We start from the raw sequence: 6,769 nt of genomic DNA, 5'->3' as shown, positions 1-6,769 counted from the left end.
ACTCTGTTTCGCTCCGTGATCGATGAGTCGTTGCGCCAGGCGTTTAGCGCTGTTGTAGGTGATAGGGTTGGAGGCTAGGACATGCCCTTGAATCTGGGGTGACAACCCCCAAATGTACCTTTCGACCTTCTTTGATTCTGGGTTGACCATGGTAGGGCACAAAGCAGCGAGATCGTTGAACCTAGCTGAGTAAGTGACTAGGTCAGACCCGACCATTTTCAAATTCCAGAGTTCCTGCTCAAGCTTTTGCACTTCACCCCTTGGGCAGTATTCTTCCAGTAGTAGTACCTTCAGTTCTTCCCAACTCATGGCGTTAGCGACAGTGAGCGTCACTGAGTTCACATGGCTTTTCCACCAAGTGAGGGCTCGATCTATGAAGGTGCAAGCAGCGAACTTAACCTTGCTTGTTTCTTGGCACGAGCAGATCTCGAAGACCGTTTCGGTCTTTTCGAACCATTGCATTAGTGCAATGACTCCTCCTGTTCCATTAAAAGTTTTTGGTTTAGCGTTAGAGAACTCCTTGTAGGTACATTCTCTTCCTTGGCCATGACCAGTGCCATGATTTGGGTGATTCGTGCTGCTTCCCGCCCCTCCATTCCCTTGGGAGTTTATTTGCGAGAGGGTTGCGGTCACCGCTGCTGTGATAGCAGCCTGAACCATGGCCGGATCATAAGCTGGTGGTGGAGGTGGTGGTGCCGTGCCCGGCCTGGGCCTTAAGTTTGGACGAGGAGGCATCTTGCTGCCAAAAGAAGAATATGGAAGAAAATTATAAGTTTTGGCAGTTCAAAGTTGAATGATATTGAATGAACTTCTAACAGTTCTAGGAAGTTGAGTTTAATTGACACAGTATTTTAAGCTTGAAGGTAAAGTTTGAATAGATGCACCAATGAATCGAACTATTTGCGCAAGATTAACAACGGTAAGAAAAGCGGTATACCCTTATATATTAAACATATAGTTGTGTTACAGCGGGGTCTAGACAAAATTCCTTGGCCTCTCTAAAGGCCTCCGGTTACGGAAAATTTTTAAAGAAAGTAATACTTTTATCCGAAGTCCTAGTTTATAACAAAATTTGAGAGTTGGGCAAGTACTACTTGCGGTGCGCCTTGCGTTCAGAGCTCGACTCTGTGTCGAACTGCTTCGACTCCATGAGGCGTCTGTCAAACGCAGCCTGTTGTTCTCTTAATTCTGCGAAGGCCGCGTTTGCTTGTGCTTGAAACGCTTCGGCGCGAATGTGGATGTCGTTCTGCATCAACTCTAGGCGGTTGATATCGGCCGTGTGAATTTGCACATCCACATTGATCTCTCGGATTCGGTTGGCTTGCACTCCAGATTGATAGCACTGGTTGGCGAGTTTGCCAACCATGACCGGAAGTGCGCGATCGGCAGATCCCCCGCCTCTCACGTCATAGAAGTCTTGGCACATGCCATAAGGAGGGCGTAAGCTTTGTTGTTGGCTCCAATGATGGAGGTGACTTCCCCACACTGGAGTGGGTCCTTGGAAATTTCTCACGTGGACAGGAGGTTGTAGAACTGGTGGATTTATAATTTCTGGCTCCGAATCCGAACCAGAGTCGTCCCCTGCCTCCACATTTATAGGCTCTTCGTCTTCTTCAGAATCTGCTTCGATCCATCCACCATTACCTTGGTTGGGGTAGTAGGGGTCATTGGGGTGATGGAATCCCGCCATTTAGACTGTACGAGAATAGGGTTAAAAGTTTACTATAAGTTAGAGCACGTGAAACTTACTCTCGAGTTTAATGGTTGACGGCACCCGAATACACCCTCAATATTTTTTATGCTTTTGGAAATTTTAAAAATTTGTTGTCCATTACAGACACTCCTTGGCATATGTTTAGTCGGCTCTTGGACAAATATAGTTGATCAGGCTATATCCTTCCCAGTTCCGATTACATGTCCCAAGGCATACCTGCACTGAACAACTGATATATAATACTTCGACGTTGTTTTAATTATGATACTGACCATGTTGTTGATGTGCAATGAATGCATGCCTACTTTACAAAAACTAAATAAAAAATTTTATTTTTAAAAGTACGAATCTTACTCAGAGTGTTTTTACCCAGTTGAGTTTATAGTTGTATAACAAAAAGAAATGGTTTTGATATACTTAATTCCCTATAAACAATGCTCTGATACCAATCTGTCACACCCCCAAACCAGAACGGCGGAAACGTTCGGGGGCGGAGGACGTCATATTCAGTATCATAACAGTTCATAGAAAGGAAAGTACACACCACCATAATATAAATATATTTGAAAAGTTTACATGATTGTATATGTTACATGTTTGCAAAAGAAATCAAATACAATATGGTGATCCAAAATATGTTACTAACGCCAGCGCGTTAGTCTTCAAAAGTAGTTGCTACCTGGTCTAGCGGTTTCCTGAGAATACAAGTTATTTCAAAGAAAAAGTGTCAACATTTAAGTTGGTGAGTTCATAAGTGGTGTTTTGAGAAAATGTATGCCATTCGAAAGTGCTTGTATGTTTTCCAGAAAAACCCTTATTTTCTTATAAAAGTATGCAATGCATATGAATGTTCGTGATGTAAATTGCAACTAATTGTACCGAGAAAATCCCTTATTTTCCTATTAGTTGTTTGGTTTGTATACAGGAAAAACCCTTATTTCCCTGACATAACTGGCAATCTCTAAGACCGAAAATCGCAAGCAAGCGACGTGCTTGTAAGTTGTGTCATAGTTTTACATAGTAAATCTATACGAAGATCGTACTTATTAGATGAAGAATAGTTTTAATGACTACTCGTTCATAAAAGCATAATACCATAATAATTGTATATCCGATGAGTTTTATAACCATACTAAACATAATATGCCTGCAGCGACGTTCTTCAGGCGTCGTAGCGTTATGACAACTGTCACCCCAAAAGACGGACTGTAGCTAACAGTCAGGGCGCGGGATCATGACTTCCCGTATAGATCTATACACATTTGACACGTTCTCCGAACAGGAGACTCTGGTTATACACAGGACTTGCAGCATTATTTTCTAATAAAGAAAGTAACGTTTGAAGATATACACGACTCATGGATTCTCAACTAAGTCTGTATTAAAGTAGTAGTTTGTATGCAAAGTTTAACCTCTTTCACAATGTTTGACAAAGCATAAATCATAAGTTCTTTGAATGCATAAAACGACTTAGTAAAGAATGTTACCCTTGATATGATGTATTTGTATGTAACGTATAAATAAAACATATTTCTATTTATAAACATTTTATATCCCAAGAGGGTAAGGCTGTATTGTGAGGGGTTTTGCATCATAATAACTTCATAAGATAGTTAAAACAACAGTATGAAAAGTATAGCAAAAGATCGGTGTTTCACACGATTTTAGTTGTGTGTTTACTTGTATCCCCCCCCCCCCCCCCTTAAAAGTGTATAAAAGTATTTATAAAACATTTGAAAGTGTAGATTATAGGGGTATGAACTCACTTGATAGTTTGAAGATTGTGAGGTGGAAAACCGAGCAGAGTTTCGTCTCGGGAAACTGATTTTTCTTGGGATTCTCGGGAATCTCGGGAGTAGAATCGGCCTTCGGGACTTGAGTCAAAAAGGCCAGAGCTTCGGGTTTGAACGGACACGGAAAACGAGGAAATGCTGAGAGAGAGAGAAGAGAAATGAACCCTTTCTTTGGAAACCCTCGCATTCTATTTATAGGAAGGCAGGTCTGCCTCGGTACGCGGGGCATACGCTAGTACGCGCTGCGTACGCGTACGTCATGCATGACCGAAGCCTCGACTGCCTCGGTTCGGATGGGACGGGTTCTTGGGTTCTCGGGTCGGATGGGACGGGTTGCTGGGGAGGAGGGTCGGATGGGACGCCGGGTCGGATGGGACGTCGGGTCGGACGGGTCGGACGGGTCGGACGGGTCGGCTTCCTCGGATATGGCGACGTGGACGATCCGAGGCCAATCCTCTCGGTTACGCGGGGCGTACAGGAGTACGCAGCGCGTACTTCGGAGAAGGACGCTGACTCCTCTTCGGATAATATCCGAATTTTGAATTAAATAAATAATTAATTTATTTAATAAACTTCAAAAATCCATATCTTCTTCATACGAACTCCGTTTTTGATGGTCTTTATATCCACGCGTAGGTGAGACTACGATCTACAACTTTCGTTTAGACTCCGTTGGCAAATTCCAAAATTATTTTTATTATTTATTTTATAACTAATCGTTTTTAAGGAATTTCTTTGAAAAATCATAACTTCCTCATGCGAAGTCAGATTTGGACGTTCTTTTTGTGTACGCTCACGGTTTAATGTTATCTATGACTTTCATTTAGATACCTAAGGCTAAATGTTATCGTATTGAAACTTTGCGTTTTTCGTTTGATCGGTGTTGTCGGTTTTGACAGAAATCTTAGAATGGTCATAGCTTCTTCGCCATAAGTCAGATTTTAGTGTTTCTTTATTTATTTGGAACCTTTAAGACGATATCTACTACATAGCGTACTCCAAATCAGAGCTTTTGAACAATTCATTTATCGATGATATTCCCATTACATGCAAAAAAAGGGGTTACAAGACTCGGTTTATAATGCCCGGGATAACGGGTTGTTACAGAAACAGAGCAATTGTTGAAATAAAAGATGAAGGAAAATAGACCTGGGTAAGAAGGCATTTTAGGCCCATCTTTCTCCTTCTCTTCAAATCAAAGGTCAGATCTTTGTCTCGCTCTTTCTTCCTCGAATAGAAATTTCAAAATAGATGCTTGGTTCAAAGGCTGCGCGCTTTCAGCGAGAAATTGGTGGGTTTACGAGAGAGGGAGGTGAGATTGTTGGAGATGAGGGGCTTCATCGGCTGGGTGACGCTGGAAAGCGTTGGACGGTGGGGCGGGGCTAGACGGAGGTCAGAGGTGGGAGACACCAGCACCAAGAGAAACGTCGGAGGTAGGAGAAGCTGTCGACGTCGAGAACCGAGAAGAAGAGAAAGGGTTTGTCGAAGTAAGAAGGAGAGAAAGGGATGTTGAAGAGAGAATGAGCAGTACAGGAGGGCATAATCGGGGTAAGTTCTTGAAAAAAAAGCCCTAGCTACTAGGGAAATTAAAGTGGAGGGAGAAAAAAAGGAAGGCGGGGATTTTAAGTTTTTGTGATTTCATTTTCCCCGGATGGAACGCGCGCGTTCTATTAAAATTTATAAAGCGACGGTCGTAGACGACACGCAGGTGCCCTCCGTGTTTTTATTTTTTTTTGTTTAGACACTAATTTTAGGGCACGCAAAAATGCGCGTCTGAAATCCTTTAAATTTTGGAAGAGATGACATTATTTTTTAGACACTCACCTTTGCGTATCATAAATCACTGCGTGTCATGGTTCGCACGTCGTAAAAGGCTATTTTTCTAGTAGTGTACATGTATGGACTGGACAAAATAGAATCTTTCATTAAATCTAAGAACCACAAGGACATGCTTAAAAACCTTTTGGATGAAAATGATAGACTTAAACTGAGAACCGAAACCATACAAAAATTTGACTCTTTGAATGCCAACTTGAGCTCAGAAAACAAAATTGATGTTGAAAATGCATCTGAGCTTAATGAGGACGACAACATGAGTGAAATTTCTGTAGAAGACACGGTTGACTGCTCAGAATTTGTAAAAAGCGAACCTGAAAACCACAAGAATCTAATTTCTGAAAATTCAGTGGAGTTCGCTCGATTGTCCCAACAAAAGTCCCCGATCTTAGTAGAGAAAGCGGTTGTATATCAAAAGGTCCAGACCACTCTAAATCAAGTGTACAAGGTCACTGGCGTAACCGAACATCAGACCGCTGAACTCACAGCTATTGTAAACGAAGACAATGTTGATGGATGTGATGAGTTCTTCTGGTCAGCTCCAATCGATAATGCAGATGAAACGGTGGGCTTGTCAGAAAGGACTTCATGGATCAGTAAAGGTAGATACATACCAGAACCTTTAAAAAAACGATAATTTCAATGTGCCAAGTACTAGTGGTACGAAAGACATTCCTCAAGAGAATGGAAGTTAGGCAAAAGAAGACATTCCCTCTAGTTCCTCAGTTCAAAGTGAAACTCCCACAGTTCAAAATGAACCAGCTAAGGAGAAACCGAAAACGAAAGCCAATATCCATCATCAACCGAAGCAGATGAGGAATCTGAAACGTGAAAGGAACCAAAGATACAGGAAGAATCTCTCTGAAAGGAAACAATTCTGGCAATCCCAGAATGCATATTTCTCACATCAAGACAAGAATCTGAAGTTTGAGAACAATCCTGTCAAAAGGCATGAGAGCCACAACAACCGAAAGCCAAGGTTCGGTTCAGAAGAGAATACCAACCGAAAGCAAAGGTTCGGTTCTGAGAATGACTCCAACCGAAAGCATAGGTTCGGTTCAGAAAACTGCTCCAACCGAAAGCAAAGGTTCGGTTCTTAAGTCAAAAGAGATCGAAACTCTAAGGTCAGTCCCACCAATGATCAAAAACAAAAGGGTCACCTAGAGTCTCCAGCCAAGAAGTCATCTCAATCTAAGCCCACTCCTTCTCATTCCTCTAATTCTTCCAATTCTTCCAATTCTTCCAATTCATCTCCATCTTGCTTTAAAGCTCATTCTGTTCGTTCTCAGAAATCTCATTCGTCAGCTGAACAAAAGGGCAAACAGAGGGTTAATGCGTCCAAACCTGAGTCTAAAACGAACGCACCTAATCCTAATAAAATAAAAGTTTTTACCATTAAAAAGAAAGATGAAACAACACTTATAAA

The sequence above is a fragment of the Lactuca sativa genome, chromosome 4 (genome assembly GCF_002870075.4).
Source record: "Lactuca sativa cultivar Salinas chromosome 4, Lsat_Salinas_v11, whole genome shotgun sequence".
Classification (NCBI taxonomy): Eukaryota; Viridiplantae; Streptophyta; class Magnoliopsida; order Asterales; family Asteraceae; genus Lactuca; species Lactuca sativa.
The sequence above is the reverse complement of the archived record's forward strand: the minus strand, read 5'-3'. Positions refer to the sequence as shown.